This window comes from Motacilla alba, chromosome 5 (genome assembly GCF_015832195.1).
Source record: "Motacilla alba alba isolate MOTALB_02 chromosome 5, Motacilla_alba_V1.0_pri, whole genome shotgun sequence".
In the NCBI taxonomy this organism is placed as follows: Eukaryota; Metazoa; Chordata; class Aves; order Passeriformes; family Motacillidae; genus Motacilla; species Motacilla alba.
This window is the reverse complement of record NC_052020.1, coordinates 22,742,197-22,760,579: the sequence shown is the minus strand read 5'-3', so window position 1 is coordinate 22,760,579 and position 18,383 is coordinate 22,742,197. Positions and strand designations below refer to the sequence as shown.

Here is an 18,383-nt window from a genome sequence, read left to right as displayed (position 1 = left end):
TTATTCTTTGTGATGTTGCCTTCACAATTGAAAGCTGCTCTTCTGTTGATAAGTCTTTGTCAGCTGAGAAGAGGAAACTTTGCAAAAGAGAGGTCAGGTCCTTCACTTTTCAGTGATCACTAACAAAATGGGTCAATCAGATACCTGTTTCACCTTTTGTTTCTCCGTACACCTATTTATCTCCCTTCTCCTCTTTGCCTCTCATCTCTAAAAAGAGAAATTCTTTGGTAGGTTCATTATGTACCCTCTGTCTTATGTACAAAATCCCGTATTTCTCTGGCAGTATTTCTGGGCTCTTTCCATCTGTTTTGCAGATATTACATGTATTTCTCAGAGGTAAACTGGTCTTCCTCAGAGGCTGGGCACTGGCCCTACTCCATGAAGTTTGTCAAGAGTTATAAGCAACTAAGCTATTGTGGGTGGAAAGTATTGTGTGCTCTGGGATGTCCCAGATCCAGTGGTTCAGATTCTTATGGTTTTGAAGGTCTGGGCAAGTACGTACTGTAATAGTTATGTTTGAGGACACGCTATTTTTATTGAAATATAAGTTAGCAGAAAGGTAACTCTCTTCATTTTGAGAAGAATGCTTAAAGAATGAAGTGACCTTCACTGAAACATGAATCCAGGTGTGAACTTGGAAACCAAGAATATTATGACATCGTTCTTTCTTTGATGTAACTGTAGAAAAGACTATGATCAGTTATGATCAGTATTATTAACTATGATAAGAAAGTTGTGAAAATTTCTTAAACTTCCACAATTGAACAAATCAGACTAAGAGTTCAAGCAAATTTGTTGCAGATTTGAGGCTTTTACAGTTCACCCAACTTCACTAGTGCTTGTCAAGCTGGCGACATCTAAAGAGAGTTTAATGGACGGTTTATTTTTAAAAAAAAAGAAAAAAGTGAGATTTCAAATAATGTTCTAGGGATCTTCTGACCAGGCCAGAACAAAGAATATGCTGATAGCTCTCCAAGTGTCCAGGTGGTGTCCAGGGTTAGCTGTTGTGACTGCCTTCTGTTGGTGAGATGACTTGTTTCCATTTCCTGAACCCAGCTTTCTTCTCTGTCTGACTCCTCCTGAAACGAGTTACCTGATTTACCTCACAAATTCAGAGGAAAGGTTTTGTTTCTTGGCTTTTGGGATGGATCAGCTCAGATGACTGTTCAAAGAAGTGTCCAAATGGTGCAGAAGAAGCGGAGAGACTCAGCAGGCAGAAGCAAAGTGCGGCTGTGTGGGAGCATAACCTGTCACTTCAGGCCGCTGCCAGTCAGTGGATTTGCCCAGCAGTTTGTGGTAATGCTCTCTTGAAGTTGCTAAGCTGGGAATACATGATTTGACTTTGGAGAAAAATAGGCTTCTGTGGATTGCAGTTTGTCAGAATGGTTTATTGATGTGGCCTAGAAACAATGATTCAGATGGAAAAAAATCTTAGCAGGTAACTAGGAAATCTGTAACAGTCTTTCCCCCACCCCACCCTCCAAGTCTCCAGCCCCATGTGTAGTAGCTATGTGCTCCAGGCTCTGAAAATGAATGGAAGGTAGGAGAACTTTCATGACTTCTCAAAACCTCACTTGGAGTCAGAATTGGCAGGTCCCTTATACTTGATGTTACGTAATAGAACAATTTGTATCTTGATTTGAAGTTTTGTAAATGAAAATCTGTTTCCTCGTGAGAGCCTGCCTGCAGGCATGTGTGCATATGTAATCACTTACTTTTGTACTTCCTCTTGTTCTGTGTTCACACTAACTTGCTTTGTCCGGAAGCTGTGGTGATGGTTTGACTGTCTTTAGCAGAGATGTGTTCCTTCCTTTAGCAAGAAAGAGACACAGTGGTTGAGAACTGCATGAAACCTCTTCTTGCCTTTTCTGTTTAGTTTGTGTGGGAGGGTAATTAAAGGGATTTGAGCAGGTCTATAAACTGCAGTGCCTGGAGCTATAGTTAAGCCAGTGGTTTGGTATATGCATTGCTCAACTACTGAGGGAGGTTGAGCAGTGGAGGAAAGCTGATTTGGGCTCAGTGTCGAGGTAAGATCCTAGGTAGTGCTGGTGGGTTGAGACAAGTAACTGAGCACTACAGTGAGGTGTTATCTTCTCTGTAATACTTGCAGAGAATACATGCAGTCCATGGATTGTGTTGGATTCCTGCTTCTGGTCAGATTTTGTAATAAGCTGCATGTGGAATTATTTTCTGCTATCATAGTATGGCTTGGGAAAACTGTATTATCATCCATATACTTATTTGATATTTTTTCCTGATTCTTTTCAGACATAAAAATGTTTCCATGGTAGCCTTTCCTTTTTTTTTTCCACCAAATCATATTTCACACTTAGTCTAATCCATTCCATCTATGAACTGCTGTTCTGTAGTTTGTTGAGAAATAAAGATAAAATCAACATTTTTTTATTGCATTCTAAAACACTTTCTTATCCTTTCTCAGATATTCTGTAAGTTAGATTAATCTGCAATAGGCTTTTCAAGATACACTAATCTCTGGAAAAGGCCTGTATATCTTGAGTTTTATTTATCTTAAGGGCACCTAAAATCTCAGATACATATTCTCTATTTCTAAATCTATCTAAATAGATCAGTGTATGATTCCTGCTGGAAAATACCTTTTCAGGAGGATATGTTGCTGATTTAGCCCTGCCATTTTATTAGAACTGTCCCTCTGTGGTTCTGGAGTGTCTCTGATCTTACTTGTTACTTTTCCTCTTGCCTGAGGATCAGCAAAGTCTGTTTCTTGTTCTAACATTTGGCTTCAGTGTGCTCTTCTATCCTGGTAGGCATTTAGTTTGGATTCTTCTTTGAAAGATTGCTTCCTGCTCCTATGTCTCTCTGAACTACATTCTTTATTAAAAGTGTGTTCTAGATAAGTCATTTCTGATGCAGAGGCACAAACTACAGTCTTTTATGTTTTTCTTTTCAAGAAAAGAGGATGCTAATGGATCCGTTGACACACGTGTTTACTGCAGTGAAAAATGATACCAGGCTGAGACACTGCAGAGAGGTTGGAAAATTGGAGGAGAATTTAATATGAAGCAAGAAATTAGAATGAGCAGGGAAAAATGGGATTCAAGCCATTAAGGGCAAACTTAAAATCCTGATTTTAAATTAGAGAAAAAGAAAAAAGGGGAGTCCAGGATAAGGAATGGCTGAGAGTTTTGAAGAAAGAAATCGAGGGTTAAGTGCTACCTTAAATCAAGAGTATCATGCACAGAAAGTAGTTCTGAGAGTGTAACATCACAGCAGGATGAATAAATGAAAGCGCTGTCATTCAGCACTGTAAAACTGATGTCGATCTCTCTGCACAGCCTAGGGTAGAAATGGAGTCAGCTAGGTCATGGGTCTAGTTTGGAACCATGCACTTAATGCATGCCAAGAAATCAAAATATCTTGCTGAATTGGAGAGTCCAGGAGAAAATACTATTGAAAATATAACATTTGATCCAAGACCTGTGAGGAGAGGTTGAAATAATAAAAGGCTGATTAAGGAGCAAAATTTTTCCCCCCTTAATTGTCTGTCTGTTTTGTGAATGAAGCGTAGTGAGAACAGCTTTTTGCAAATGATGCTGAGAAGGAGCATAGGATCTCTTTCTGCATATTGCAGTGTTTCTTATTTAATTTTTTTTCAGCTTAAATACTTCTTTCAATGGACCAAGTAACATTTTATCTCGAATGCATCTAAGTTTAAACTTAAATAATCCAAATCTAAAAGATCGACTGAAATCTTGAAAAAAAACTAGCCATGATAACCTGGTGGATATTATTTGGCTCAAAATTAGTACTATTTTTACAGTGCCTGAAAAGCCAAATTGCAAATACCACTGGTAGTCTGTACCTTTTAAAATGTCTAGGATTAGTCTGTTACATGAAACTAAACTTTTGTAATGACAAATTGTTTAAGGGGACAAGATCAGAGGAAATAGCCAGGCAAGAAGTTTCCTGCTTCACATATTCTTTCAGTTAAATAGGTGAGGATGTACATCACAGGGTTTTTAAAATTTTGTTTATTGTATGAAATACAGAGAGATAGTGTATATGGGATAAATGTATCTGTGAGTTACTAATTTTTATTTAATATTATAATATTTAGATGAAATGGTAGAGGGTGTGATAGACTTGCACACTTTTTGCTGTTGAGTGAAATAAATTGTAGTTGTCACAGAGAGAAGAACAAGATGTGGATAAGCGTCAAGGCGACATCTACAGTATAGAAATATTCTGCAGTTGTTTTGGCTTTGCTCTTTTTTAATCATGTAATTATACTACACTGATCATTCAGTACTTTATAGTTTGGATTATACTAAATAGTGGCTAATAAACACATCTGAAATTGGCAGATCCTTTAGCATAAGAAAATCTTCATTTAATTGTTTTTGCACTTCAGTCTTGGTGGTTTTTTTTTTTACTTCTTTTGTTCTTAAACAAATGTTGAAATAAGCCAAGTCTAAGGGGAATGAGAAAAATTAGATGTTTGCCAGTATGTGGAAAAAAATCTAATCAAGACAGAGGTTAATTGTAGGGTGATTAACTTGAAACTGATCCTAATGATACTGTCTTGATCAGACTGATTTTGCCTAAGCATATTTGTCGTAACTCATGTTAACTGTATTAAAATGGGTTAATGAATCCAAAAAACTGTCAGTAAGGAGGGAACTTTCAAACTCTAAGGAAACCTCCCTCATTGCTACAAGGCAGGAGGTTCTTGGTCATTTGCTTTAGCTCTTGGGAAGAGCACATTGCTTCTAATAAATGTCTAAATTTGATAGAAAGAGATCACTAACTGTTAAATTGCTTGGCAAGTTGAACTGGAAAGTATTTGGATAGAGCCAAATGTGTGATCTCAGGTCTAGAGACCAATATTGTAGATTGCACTTATGGATTAGAGAGAATGGTTTTGAATAACACAAGCAGTAGAAGGGATGTAGGGGAGGTGATATTAACTGCTGTATACAATATTAATGGGCTGTGGTGGGTGTATAATGGCTAGTTTGGGGTTCCTAAGATTAGTCAGAAATAGTCTTAAGAGGTTTAGAAGAGAGCTGTAAAAATGCAGGTTCTGGGAAAGTATATCTCATTTTAGAGATTTAAGAAGCTTGTTCTGGTAAAGTGTTACTTGAGCAGTTTTGAAGATTTGAACTTTAATCCTAAATGAAAAGGCATTGGTGATAGCTGAAAAGAGACGTTTGGTAACTAAGAAGTTGAGCAATTTATCTGGGAATCATTTGTTCTCGTTTTCTCTTTTAATGTGTTTGAACCTCATGGATGGTTTTAGTAAAAACATGTGCCTTTTCTTGGAGAATGTGTGGTCTTGGAGAATGTGTGGTCCTGATGCAAGAATTAGGAGAAAGTGTGTGATCATTATTGGATCCCAAAGCAAAGATGATAGTCATGATGTATTAGAGTGCAGCAAAACAGTATAGCAGAATATACACATTAGATGGAAAGAAAGCCAGGATTGCCATTGGGCTTGCAGATGGAGCTGAGACCTCATGTTGTGGCTCGGGAAAAGAGGATATTACAGACTACTATGGAGCAATCACAGTCCAATTCCTGGTGCTGTATTCCCCTCTGGGGGCAGGCTATTAATATACCCTTACCCAAGTCAGCATGTTGCTGGTAACATTTTTGTCACAAATACTATGTAAAATACAATGTATCACAGTAACAGGAATATAAATCTGTGAAATCCATCCTTGTCTCAAGGCATTACCAGCTCCTTTTCTGCCAGCCTAATTCATTTTCAGGCATCATATTGCGTCTTCTATGCAACAGTTGTATTACTCCTTTCTAAATGGTGTGTAGATTTTTCACCTGTTGAGCTAATGGTAGAATCCTTCTGAGTGAATGTTGGCTTTGCAACTCTTCCACTGAACATGTTCCTTTCCAAGAAATATGCTAATGTTTTCACAAAGTCCTTTTTTTAAAAGACTGATTTTTGCACCTTCCTTTCCAACCACATTAATATTAGTGGTATTCTTTTTTTTTTTTTTTTTAACTATGGAAAAGTACTTCTTTCCCCTCTAAACTTAAGATAGGAACACAGAACTACTGTATATCACTCTTGTCTTGATTCATCACAGTGTAGAAATTCCCTTGTGTTAAAAGGGAATTTTTCCTGCATGTTACAGTGGCAGTACTGGGCAAAGGTCATGTTTTTAGTGTCTCTAAATGTATGAGAATAGCTGTTTACTTTATATTTCCTTTAAAGCAGATAGTAGTCTGGAATTGCAAGCTTCTGGAGGGCAGTCTTTCCATTTTGCACCATTGTCAAGTGACTTGGATTGTGTCATCAGCATTATGTGCTGTTGTGTTTGGCATGAACATAGTCTGAAGGGTGCGAGGAGATTGCTGATTGTCCTGTAACTGTAAGAGTGAGTGAACTTACAACTCGGTGCTTTTCTCACAGACCCGAAAGCACCACTCAGCACTGTGCAGGTGGTCAGTGAACACTTGCAGCAGTTGATGGTTTTTGTGCACCATCTGTGTCATGCATCCTTTCTTCTTGATTATCTTCATTTCAATGTGTTTTGGTAGTTGCTGAAGTAAAAAAAATACGGAAAATTATGTATGCTATTGTTGCATGCTCATAACACTGCTCTGAGAAGAATTCGTGTATCTTCTGGAGAGTGGCTGAATGAAAACTGGTGTGATGAGCCACATGTATTTCATAAAGGGGACACTAAAAAGCCACTAATGAAGTTGTGGGAAGTGGACTCTTGAGTTCTCATAATTTCCTGAATGCTATGATTAGCATCCCACAGAGCATTGTAAAACAGTTCATTAATCATAGTTAGTGACAAAGAAGGCTCTGGAATGTCAGCTGTATTGTGCACCTTTCTGTGGTTACAAGATCTTGTGAAAAGGGGCCAGAAAATTTACAAAAACAAATTTATGTGTGCTGATGGGCCGCTCTTAGCAGCAGTATTACAATTAATGCTTTCTGGAATAAAGAATAAATGGAATAAAACTTCTTCTAGTGTAGGAATACTATTAGAATAGGTTCTTAAGTTATTTTACTAAAAATATTTTATGATCTTTGTATTTTACTACATGTTTTCTTATTATTTTATAACGTTTTATCCTAGTGTTCCAGATAGTCCAGTTAACTAATTTACATGTACCTGAAATCTCTAGTTTTCAATTAATAATTGTTGCTGTTAACTAATACTTATTTCTTAAAATGTGTTCTGATGTAAAATGATCTGTATGATCAATCTGAGTTACTGAATTCCATTGGATGGGAAAAATTAATGCAGATATTTTTGGATGTTATTATGCAAAAACTGAAAATTGAACATTCATTCTACGTCAGTGCTACATTGTTTATTTGAAATGTTATATTTCTGAAAACTGTTCTAAAGCATATACTTGAAGTCAAAAGTCATTAAATCAGAAGTATTCCACTGTTCCCTAGATTTTTCAGCTAGCAGCTTGTATTTAGTTTTGGCTCTTTAGTCCAATAGCAGTATTCCAGAGAGTGTTGTTAGGATATGACCAGTGAAAAATAATATCTGAATTTTGGAGAATTTTACAGCAGCATATATTAGAGTGGGCTAATGTTTTGGTGTTTCACTAGAGCAGGGAGCATAGCTTGAGGCAAGGTCAAGAAAACGAATAACTTGAACTCTGTTCAAAAAATTAGTGGAATGTAGTTCATGCATTCTAAAGGCTTCAGAGAGTATTTTAACATAAGTTGTTCACCTTTTTTTCTTCCACATGCTTTTTTGGAGCATTGATCTTTCTGTCTTGAACTCTGCAAATCCCTAAATTTGGCAGAACTTGAGGGTTTTTCCATTTATCTTTTATTGCTTATTGCTTGCTTTTCATTTATTCCTTTTCATCAGCTTTTTCATAATTGAGTAACTGTAACTGTTGTAAACATGTCATCTAGAGATGGAGTGGATGGCAGAGAGAATGGGGTCTTTTCCTTGTGCGTGCCAAATAGAATGAGTAGGTTTTGTGTGCTTTCCTAAAAGTATATGGATTTTCTCCAGATCTCTGTGCACTGAGACTCAAATTTCTTCTTTAAAGAAGCATCAGAGAAATTAACTGATAGCTTGATACAGAAAGTAATTAGAACTTTGATGCAATTCAGTATTCCTGTGCATGTATGTGCTCTTTCCATGTAGTTGCTCACTAAGTCATGGCCAACTACTTCTGTTGCTGTCTTGTATTCCAACAGTATTTTAAACTCTGCCATTTCTTTAGACATGTTAGGAGCATGTATCCATATGCACACAGAAAATAATTTTTAAAAAAATTATCTATGCCCTTTTTAGCAGTTATAGTATGAAGAATTTTTTTGGGGGTTTTCTGTTTTGTTCACATCTAGAGTACTTTTTTTAAAATGTGATTTATTCTGGTACTCTGGTTAAGGATGTTACTTTTTTTGGTCTAATTCCTGGCCTGTTATGATGAGTAATCAAGTGTTTCTTTCATCTAGTAAGATGTTGCTGTGTTTATGAATTGATTATCTTTCTTCAGCTGCTAAATTTCTCAGTTCTGTTTCTCAGAGTGTTCAGTGTTCTTCAAGGCAAGAAGAATTTTACCTTTTTTTTTTCTCTGTTCCACTGGCCCAATCCATGCAGTCAAATTGTGGAGAGGATTCTAGACTTTTTTGCCATGTGAGCATGTTTTTATCTTTCTCTGCCTGTCATTTAATTAGACAAGATTAAGGAATGAAGTATAAAAATGCATTTTTCCTAAGCAAACAGGGAAGACAAATTATTTCATAACAAGCTAATAACCAGATATTTAATAAAATGTTGTGGGTTTTTTAATATCAAATACATTATTTTTGGAATGATTTGGATGAACAGGTTAAAAAGTGTTTGTGGGAACATAATGTTTTTCTTTATTTATTGTCAAAATTGATTCCCATTCCCCCATTTTCTTGCTGGTAAGTCTTCTCAAACATTTTGAAATAATTAATCTCATTTCTAGGAAGCTCAGAACTGTAAGTTAAGAGTGTTTTGGTGGTGTGTGATTGTAATGATATATCCATTTTCATGCCTTTTTATTGGTATCCTAATGTTCAGTGTGTTTGATCTAGAATCTTTTTGGTCAAGCAGAGAAAATCTGAGAGGATGGGGCAGGAGAGAAGAGTCAGCTTCTTAAGTCAGCACTTAAAACATTAAAATGTCCCGAACAAGCAAACAATCAAACTTATCAAAAAAAAAAGGAGGAAAAAAAGAAAAATTATTAAAACAAACAAACAAAAAAACCTTAACCAAACTGTTCCAAAAGTCTGTATTGCATGTGAGAAACCTTTAACAGCACTGCAAAATGATGGCCCACATTGCTCCCTTTAAATGTGACTACTTCATAGGTTATACCTTCATCTTAGTTGACTATACTTCTGTACTAGGATCAGATCCTTTCAATTGTATATGTACAACTGACTTGCTTGTGTAACTTGCTTATGTTGGTCTCAATACCAGGAAACCAGAAGGTGCTGTTCTTAATGGAACCTTATTTTACAGCAATTCTGAAGATGGTCTTTGATTTAAAAGATCTCTAAGTTTAACTCCAGTTAAACACAACCACGAAAAGAGTTATTGGATGTGTGTTCAAGTATGGTGTGTTGAAGAAGAGCCAATGCAGAGGTGACCTGATCAATAAACTGTAATTAAATTGCCCATTTTTGGCAAGGCTCTTCAACAATTGCTTTTAGAAAAATGAAATTTTGGGGAGAAGGAGAAACAGTTTTTTTTGAGAATTTGTAACCCCATAACAGAATAGAAAAAATCAGAATATGTGGTTATTTTTCGTAATGGTAACAGTGTAATGCAAGGTTTCATTTTATCCTGCTCAAGGGCCTGTGCTAGGTCATGTGTACTTCATCATAAGAATAAATTTTCTGGAAAATAGAGTTTCTTGAGCTTTTCTGGATAGAACCTGTGTAGGAAACTTCATTCAGAATTATATTTATGACCAAATAATCTTGGCATAATGTTTTAATTTTAATTATTTTTTGTGTGCGTGCTTCTCTAATATAGATAGGGAGTGAAGAAGTTGGAAGTGAGAACATATTGAGATTTTGAAAGAGCTCTTCCTGTGGTCAGGTAATGAATAAAAAATTCTCAATGGTACTAAATGAATGTGTGCACATAGCATTCCATGGAGATATGACTATATGATATGTGTTACTTGGTACAGTATGTCTCGTAATGGATCCATTTAAAGCAAATCAGGGTTGTGTGTTTTTTTTTTTTTAATACCAGTGTTGAATTTTTGATCACCTTTGGAAGTCTTAGAGTTTCATCTACCATCATTGCTAGTAAAAAACAAGGTATACTACTAGTATATTTAAAATACATATTCCATTGCATGCTGTTTTAAAAAAGCTTAACTTCTTTTGTATGGCTGAAATTAATAAACATCTTAAAGCTCAACTCTAGATCCAAATTATTTATTTATCTCTGGAACCAACTGTGTAAATCACAGTGAGATAAACACAGTGTATGAAATTTCTCTTCCATCAGTTGTTGCATAGGGAGTTTTTCCTAGGGAAGTCTTATGAAATCAATTAATAAATATTTGGACTATTTATAAGTGATGTTGTATCGAAGTAGGAAGTACTGGTTCTTTTTATATGTCATTGGGGAACCTTTTTGTAATGTTACATATTTCTGTGAAATAATGAGTAAATGTTTACAACCATAAATTGTATGCTTACCACTCTGTTGTTTTTCAAAAGAAAACAAAAATATTTTGCTACATATCTGATATTTGAAAATTAGCTAATTTAGCTAATAAACACATCCTGGGCTAGTGCAGTAAGAGGATGTGAAATTTTTTAATAAATGTCTGGTTACTCTTGACTGTCTTTTCCTCAATATTGCTGTCTTTAATATTGATTTAGTAATATGTTTAGTAAGTAGATAGCAAAATTCATCTCACTGTCATATTCTGGTAGCTGTTTTTAGAAGTTTCATTTATTTAAGAAAGCTTACATCAGTTTTAACCTCCTGATTTAAGGAAACTGATGTCCATCACCACAATGCTTCGGAAAAGTGATGGTTATGTTGTGAAGTAGATATCTTGCAACCAGGCCTGTAAATATTTTAAACTGCTGAAGAATTCTACTGACCATAGCAAAAGACTTGTCATTCATTTGTGTTGAACAAACACTTTGGTAGTGAGAGGCAAGATAGCAATGCCAGTAGTAATTAGTGGTGCTGCTGTGGGTGAAAATAAAAAGCACAGCATTCTTGTTTAACCTTGGTGTTATAATTTATTGAAGGAATTTATCACTTTGTTTTGTTCTGAAGTTAAAAAGGAGAAATGTTATCGCAATATTTTTGCACCTTTTCTGAAAAAAATTCAATGTGAACGTGCCTTCAGCCATACAAGCTGTTTAGCTTCATCAAGGAAAAGGCTAAGATTTTACTCCAAATAAGTGTAGTGGCAGCTACTCACAGTCTTGAAGTCGTTTATGGGGCATTAATCAACACCTGAAAAGGTGGCTGAACAGATCATAAAATTTATTTTCAGAGGAACCATATTAGTAATACATTTCAAGTTGGTGTCTTTATGAAAAATCTGAAAACAGCAAATGTATGTGGTCCAAGATTATTTAGGTTAATATCAAATTTGAATTAACTGTGAGCAGAGGAGACAGAATTAGAATTGCATCTGAGATACTGTAATGATATTGATTCTCATGTCTTTGCAAACAAGTTAATGTTTGCAAGTTATAGAGGTTGAGAAAAAGAAAATTGTAAAATACAGGTTGTATTGCAGATTTTAAATCTGTAAAACACAGATTACATTTTACAGATTTAAAATTTACAATTGTTTACAGATTGTAAAGTGCAGTCAGAATTTTGGTGGCTGTTTGATTCAGTCTCTGTGAAAGCATATGTGTATGCAGCAGGCAAAAGCTGCTGGAGGGCTGGTATATCTGAAAAGTTCTATCGAGCACAAGGAATCTGTTCTGAAGTAAGAATTCCAGCGCTAGTTATGTTGGTAGTATTGTGCAGTGATGGATGGAGTGCAGGGAGAAAATCAGTTACCACTTTATCAGTGTTATTTGTCCAATTTTCAGTTCATGTTTCCCTATATACTACACTTATGGGGTATCTGAACAGCAAACATAAATAATTTTTAGAATTTAAAACATATAATTCCCTGAACTTTGAAAACAAGTTTTACCATTATCTAAATGTACTTTTTCCCCCTCTGACTTGAAATGTAATGTTTTATGATTACGTATATTTTAAATGAAGTCTCTGGGTTTTGATGTTTTGGCAATCTATTTTTTTTCCTCTGTATAATGTGGTTAGAAAGTGGGTGAGGCACTATTGTGCTGAGAATGCAGTGTTGGTATTCCATGGGCTTTTCCCCCTCTAATAAGTATATTTAGTAAATAGTTAATTTATTTGACATCAGTTACAGAAATGCATATAAGTGAAAAAAGGGAAAATGAATAGCTTTCCTCTGAACTGATGATTGGATCTGAAAACATTAGCAATAATTCAGACCAATTTTCAGGAAATGAAAGCGTTTGAAATCACATAGGTAGTATGGGTTTGTGTTTTTATTCTGAGAATTCTCCTGTATTGATTACAGCTGACACTTTGGATGTGTATGGATGCTTCTGTGAATGCTGGTTGCAGGATCAGGATCTAAGTTAGGGGTGCAGTGCAGGAACAGTAAGTCCTTTGAATACAGAAGGACTTAATTATACCAGCAGAAGCACATGACACCCTGTGAGCACTTTTGTTTATTACACAGTTCTGAGGAGTGCAGTCTGCCTGTGTTTTAAGTAGTCCATATACTGATTAAGTGGTGAGGTTCCTAAATTAAAGCATGAACACAAAGTGTTCATATGCACAGATTTCATTAGGATATAAAAATCACATACAATTATAAAATTTCTTCAATCTTCTTTTCCTAATAGACTGCTTTTTGGAGGCTTTAACTGTGTTTGTCCTAATAATACTCTGTTTGTAGAAGAACATAGTAATCACTGCATTTACAAAACTTATTATTGGGATTTTTAAATTTGTTATGAGGGATGGAAAGCTCTCTGATTAGAACAAAGTTACAGATGATGTAATGAGTTTGTTTTGTCTAAGCTCCAATACTGATCGTTTTATAAATACAGGTAAAATATTATGTTTCATGCTTTAGTTTACCATCCAAGCATCTTTCATAACATTTTTTTGGTAGAAATGCTTGGGTTGTCTCATCTTTCTCCATTTTCACATGACTGGTCACACATTGTGACTTCTTTCTTTATATGTCTTACTCCTGCTTTTCATAAAAAGAAGAGTGTGAGAGAAAGCAATCTTAAAAATAAAAATTATTTTCTCTGTTATATATTTAATCTGTATTAACATTGACATTGGTAAGGCTTAGTTTTGAAAAAGTTTTCCCTAAATACTTCAGCAGTATGAGTTTGTTGTGTATCTGCGGAATTCAGCTCTTGCTACCTACTTCCACATGCACTGTACCATTCCAGCAAACTCCCAAATAATTACTTTTGAAATTTTTGCAGTAAAAATATTCTCCCTAACTCTGATGCTTCAGAAGTTCATTATATTAGATATCTTGAAGACTCTTAAGAACAATATCAGAATGGGCTGAGTTCTGTGGCACTGTATATTTACTGTATTTTGTTGCAATTTTCTTCACTTTTTTCCTTCACTGACTGAATAGATTTTCAGCAATGACCATGCCTACATAAGATCCAGTCAGAAAAAGTCAGATTTAAAATTAATGTGATCTGAGCTTTTGTCTGCAAAGGCTCCCTGTCCTACTCAAATGTCAGTAGCAGTTATCTGTAGAAGTGGAAGCAAGCAGCCATGACCCTTCTAGCTCACTTTCTGAGCTTCCAGGGCTTGGGTTGTTCTAAGACAGATGCAGTATAGTATCCATGAATGGATTTTTGTAGAAAGAATATCTAAGTCTGCTTTCTTTAACATATAATATCCCTTAAACTCAAAACATTTTAATTACAGTGAATTTCACAATCTAGTAGTGCCTTCTGAAAATCCTAGTGTTTTACATCAACCAGGTCTCCCAAATTCCATGCTAATTTAGTTTATAAAACTTAGTCACCTTTTGAGCCATGACATTCCAAACAATGTTCTTTATTTCCCAGTATCTGGTGTTAATTCATGTGCCTATTGTTTCTGATGAGTATGGTATCTTCCTAGCTGCAAGAATTCTTCTGTCATCTTCTTTGTGAATAAAGATTTCAATGTAGGCATCAGTTTAAGTTCCTTCTAGTAACTGCAAATACATTTATTTCATTTAACTTTCCTGCTGTGGTCCTGTATTTAATGTGCTGTAATAATAATCTCAAACATAATTTGCACTTATGGCATCTGTGTCAAGTGTTTCAGTTCCACTGTGCTAAAAATATATTATATAGCTTTTATGTATGTAAAAATTGGCTTCTCAAAACTTCTGTAGGCTGTCAGTTTAGTATCTTCTAATTAAGCTTCATCACCACCTCTCTGCTTGGTTTATGTGTGTCACAGGGAGCAAAAACTTGGTCATTGATATTTTACAAAGCAGCTTAAATTGTGCTCCAAAGACCTCTTTCCTGCTGCTTCTGATGACTGTGGACTTAAAGTCACCAGCTCCTTCCCAGCATTTTCTAAAAGACCATCTAGTTTTCTTATAGAATTCTGTCTTTATTCTCAGCAGTCATTTCACCACAGAGCATTCAGTAGCATTAAACAGCTTGTTATCTTATACAGGTGATATTTTATACCTTATTGTATAACCTGCCTTCTATCCTTTAGAATCCCTGGTAGTCTCCACATAAGAAGGATTTTGGCATAATCTATTTATGGGACCATTTATTTTGTTAAAGTTTTCTTGAGGCCTCCTTGTCTTGGGAGCCCAGAGTGCTCAAAGTATTAAAAAAATTGTTTGTTGTGCTTATGTGTAGATGCGGCACTTTGGGACATGGTTTGGTGGTGGCCTTGGCAATGCTGGGTTAATGGTTGGACTGCATGATCTTAGAGGTCTTTTCCAACCCAAAAACTTTTATGATTGTATGAGTCTACTTGTCTGTCTAGAATATTTTTATTTTAGCAAAACCAACTTCAAAAATCAGTGTTTCACCTAAGTTCCTCATTTACCTACCTCTATGTAGATAATCATGTATAATTCAGCATGATGGGGTAGCCCCTGCCTTCTAATCTTCTGCTGCCATTTGTTATAATCTTCATTTGCAATTTTCAAGTGGGGGAGCAGACTGATTTTCTTGTTTCCTTGTTGCTTTTTGATTTTGTGAGTCTCTTAAGGGCTAGAGACGTAGATCCTTTATCCCCCCCCCCCCCCCCCCCTGTGGAACTGAATGCTATCCAGACTCCCCTTTAAATTACTAGGAAATTCCATCCTGAGACTCAGTTTGCTAAAGCAGGGTTGCTTGCTTTAAAAAGAATACAAAGATTTATAAACCAAAAGCGTACTATCTGGGCCTTAGCCAGACTCGAATGAAAAAGAGTTTGTGGTGTGTATGTGACTCTGGCAGGAGGTAGCTCAGAACCATGGAGAGCTCTTTTAAATTCCAGTATGGGGAATAATGGGCATCCTTGATTTTTTCTTGTTATTGTTGCTAAAATTAGCGTGAGCTATTCAGAAATGAAGGAAGCTGAAGGGCTAGAAAAAGCCTACACTGAAAGTAGGAACAAGACCGTAATACCTGTTGTAAAAGAGTAGGTGGAAAAAGCCTAACTTGCAAGTTAAAGAATTGTGAGATACTGCTGTAAAGCAGCTAAACATAGGAGCTGCTGGCTGTGATAGTCAGATCCTTGTTATAATGTGTTCACCGCAAAGGAAAATACTGCTTTTCTCACAAATAATGAGTTTATACACAATTATTCTATGAAGGAAATGCCTTTGTGTGGCTGTGTAGGTTTACTTAGGAAACATTAAGAGTAACACGATTTTAGGTTTTTCCTACAAGTGCTGGACTTCTAGATTGATTCAAATGGTCATTTAATATCCTGCATTTTGTTACTTTTTATCAGTCTGAAATACTTGAATGGAATTTCACTAGAATTACCTTGGAGAAGATATGCAAATTTAACTTTTAAGTCATTTGTTACTGTAAAGTATTAATATTGCTTTAATAATTACAGACTGTATATGAAAAATGAATTTAAAATCTTAGTTTTAGAATGTTTACCTTATCAAATAAAGTATTCTTTGGTAAAAAACATCAAACTTGCTTTAATTGCTGTAGAAAAAGTTATATATATCTGGGCACAGAGACACAAAAATCCCATCTTACAAATAAAAGAAAATAGCTCACTCATTAAAGCTGATAGTTGCTAACACGCGCCATGGTTTGACAGCAACTTTATGCATTAGGGATAGTTGTTGTAAATAAAAATGGGAATTCTGATTAACAGTGTAAACTTAAAGTATTAAGTTTAAAAGGACATAATGGGAGCTAAGCAAGAAGCTAATACTTTCAAAAGTGTTTTAAACTCAGCATGTTGTAAACTCACCTGTCATTTTCCCTTAATAATGTGTCATGCCCATTTTGAGAGGAAAAGGCATTGACAGCATTATGTGAGGTTTTGACTTGCAACTTCATAGCTCCGTTTTATTCTTAGCCTTACTATTGTACAAAGTGCTTTGAGTTTTTCAGTTCCTTCACTTTTAAATGAATGAATAGATCTTAGATCAGTGGTACACTTGAGCCATGGTGATGGTGAGGATCACATGCAGAAAGCAATCGACTTTTGGTGGCATGGAGCTCTACAAAAGCTGTAAACCAGTGTAAATTAGACAGCATGAACCTATATGCTAATGCAAGTAAATTGCTTCCCATACTTGAATTAGCTCATTAGGTGACTTTTTTGGTGCTTTTTAGTGTGTAAAGTTCTGTATCCCAAGTAAAAGAAAACTGGAGTGCCAAGGGAAATTTTTGCAGGCTAAGATTCACATATTTTGGCACAGTGGAATTAAAGTTAAGGCAGATACTTCTTTATCATATGGCAATATTGCTATTTGCAATCCCCAGTAAAATTTGTCTTGCTCTAATAAAAGTACTGCATAAAACATGGTTCAATTTGAACTAGAAAATGGTGATAGAAAAGCAAGTATGATTATTTAGTTAATGATCCTATTTGACTTTCTTTCCCTGATGTGGCCCACTCAAAACTGTATTTCGGCATTTCTGTCAAATCACCCAGCTCCAAGCCTGCCATGTATAAGAAGAAAGTCTTTTAGTTCAGTTCTGTGACTGTTAGGTTTTTTTTTTTTCCCCCCAGCATCTGAATACCGTATAGCCTTGACTATGCTTTGATTTTGCAAAACCTCCTGGTTGCAAATATCACTTGAGTTTTCTTATGGCTGCCAAGTGTCATGCATTTTTGCATAACTATTACAAACTCAGCAGCTCTCTCATCTGCCTGTTTTTCATCTTGATTTATAAACATCCAGCTGAGTTGTGAACAGACTGATGTTAAGTTTCCTGGTTATTAGATTTTTGCATGTTGCTTTGATGCCAGCCAGAAAAGGAAAGATATTACCTCTGATCTTGCTTCTGATGTCTGCAGCCATTAAGGAATGACACAGGGAAGCAAGTGGAAAAGACAGGAAAGTTTAGTGGAGCAATTCAACAGAAACAAGAATGGAAAAGTCAAATATTACCTTAAGGTTGTTTTTTTTCTCCCTCTCTGTTCCTTTCCCAAGGCATCCAGATTATTCTACTAATAGGGAGCTGCACTTTCCCCAAGAAGAGGCAGCTGTACTTTGGTCCCAGATGGGCAGTGAAACAGGAGGCAAACGTTCTATTAAGTTCTGTTAAGAAAGGGATGCACCATTTCTGTTTGTTAACTCTCAAATGGCTAATGCAGGGCAGAAAACCCTATTCTGTTCAGCTTCTGGATTCAGCTACTGTATATTTTTGAAAGCATTTTTGGTGCTTTAATTAAAAGGGAGTAAGCAATTTGGAATTCTTTACTTAATGAAATAATCTGTTTCAAATAATCTGTTTATCTGTTTTGCACTTATTTGTTTAGGAAGTACTTTCTCCTACCTCATGAGCCAAATTTATCCTGGTAGAACTCCTAATTCTCAGAGTTTGTTATGTGTTTATTTGCATGTGTAAAAAACAATTCAATGTCACAAATTCTTTCTTTTTATAACATGGAAGTTATGTCCTTCTAACTTCCATAGTCTGTTCATTCTCTTCGTGGTTTTGTTTGGAATGAGGCTTCTGCAAGGATTATCAGTAGATTATTAACTTATTACTGTGGAGGAAGATCATGCTTGATGTTAGAGGTTTGAATTTTTATTATTCATCAGCTGGGGTTTTATTAGAATAGGGTTCTATGGAGTCAATACAGTAAGTAAACAATAGAAAAGAAGCCTTTGCTATCATGTGATTGTCCTATTCA

General features: G+C 35.6%; 1 protein-coding gene and 1 long non-coding RNA gene across 8 annotated transcripts in view; one reads left to right on the top strand and one right to left on the bottom strand.

Annotated features, from left to right (window-relative positions):
- Positions 1 to 18,383, top strand: part of FUT8 (fucosyltransferase 8) — a 96,553-nt gene that overhangs the window by 21,649 nt on the left and 56,521 nt on the right. The gene's annotated exons all lie outside the window — the stretch shown is intronic.
- Positions 6 to 17,556, bottom strand: LOC119701121. 2 transcript variants are annotated; one of them, XR_005257003.1, is made up of 3 exons: positions 17,514 to 17,556; positions 6,392 to 6,543; positions 6 to 1,810 (listed from the first exon to the last, which is right to left on the bottom strand). It is a non-coding gene; the product is annotated as an uncharacterized LOC119701121 (long non-coding RNA). The 2 variants fall into 2 exon arrangements; XR_005257005.1 differs by having other exon boundaries at positions 6 to 1,400.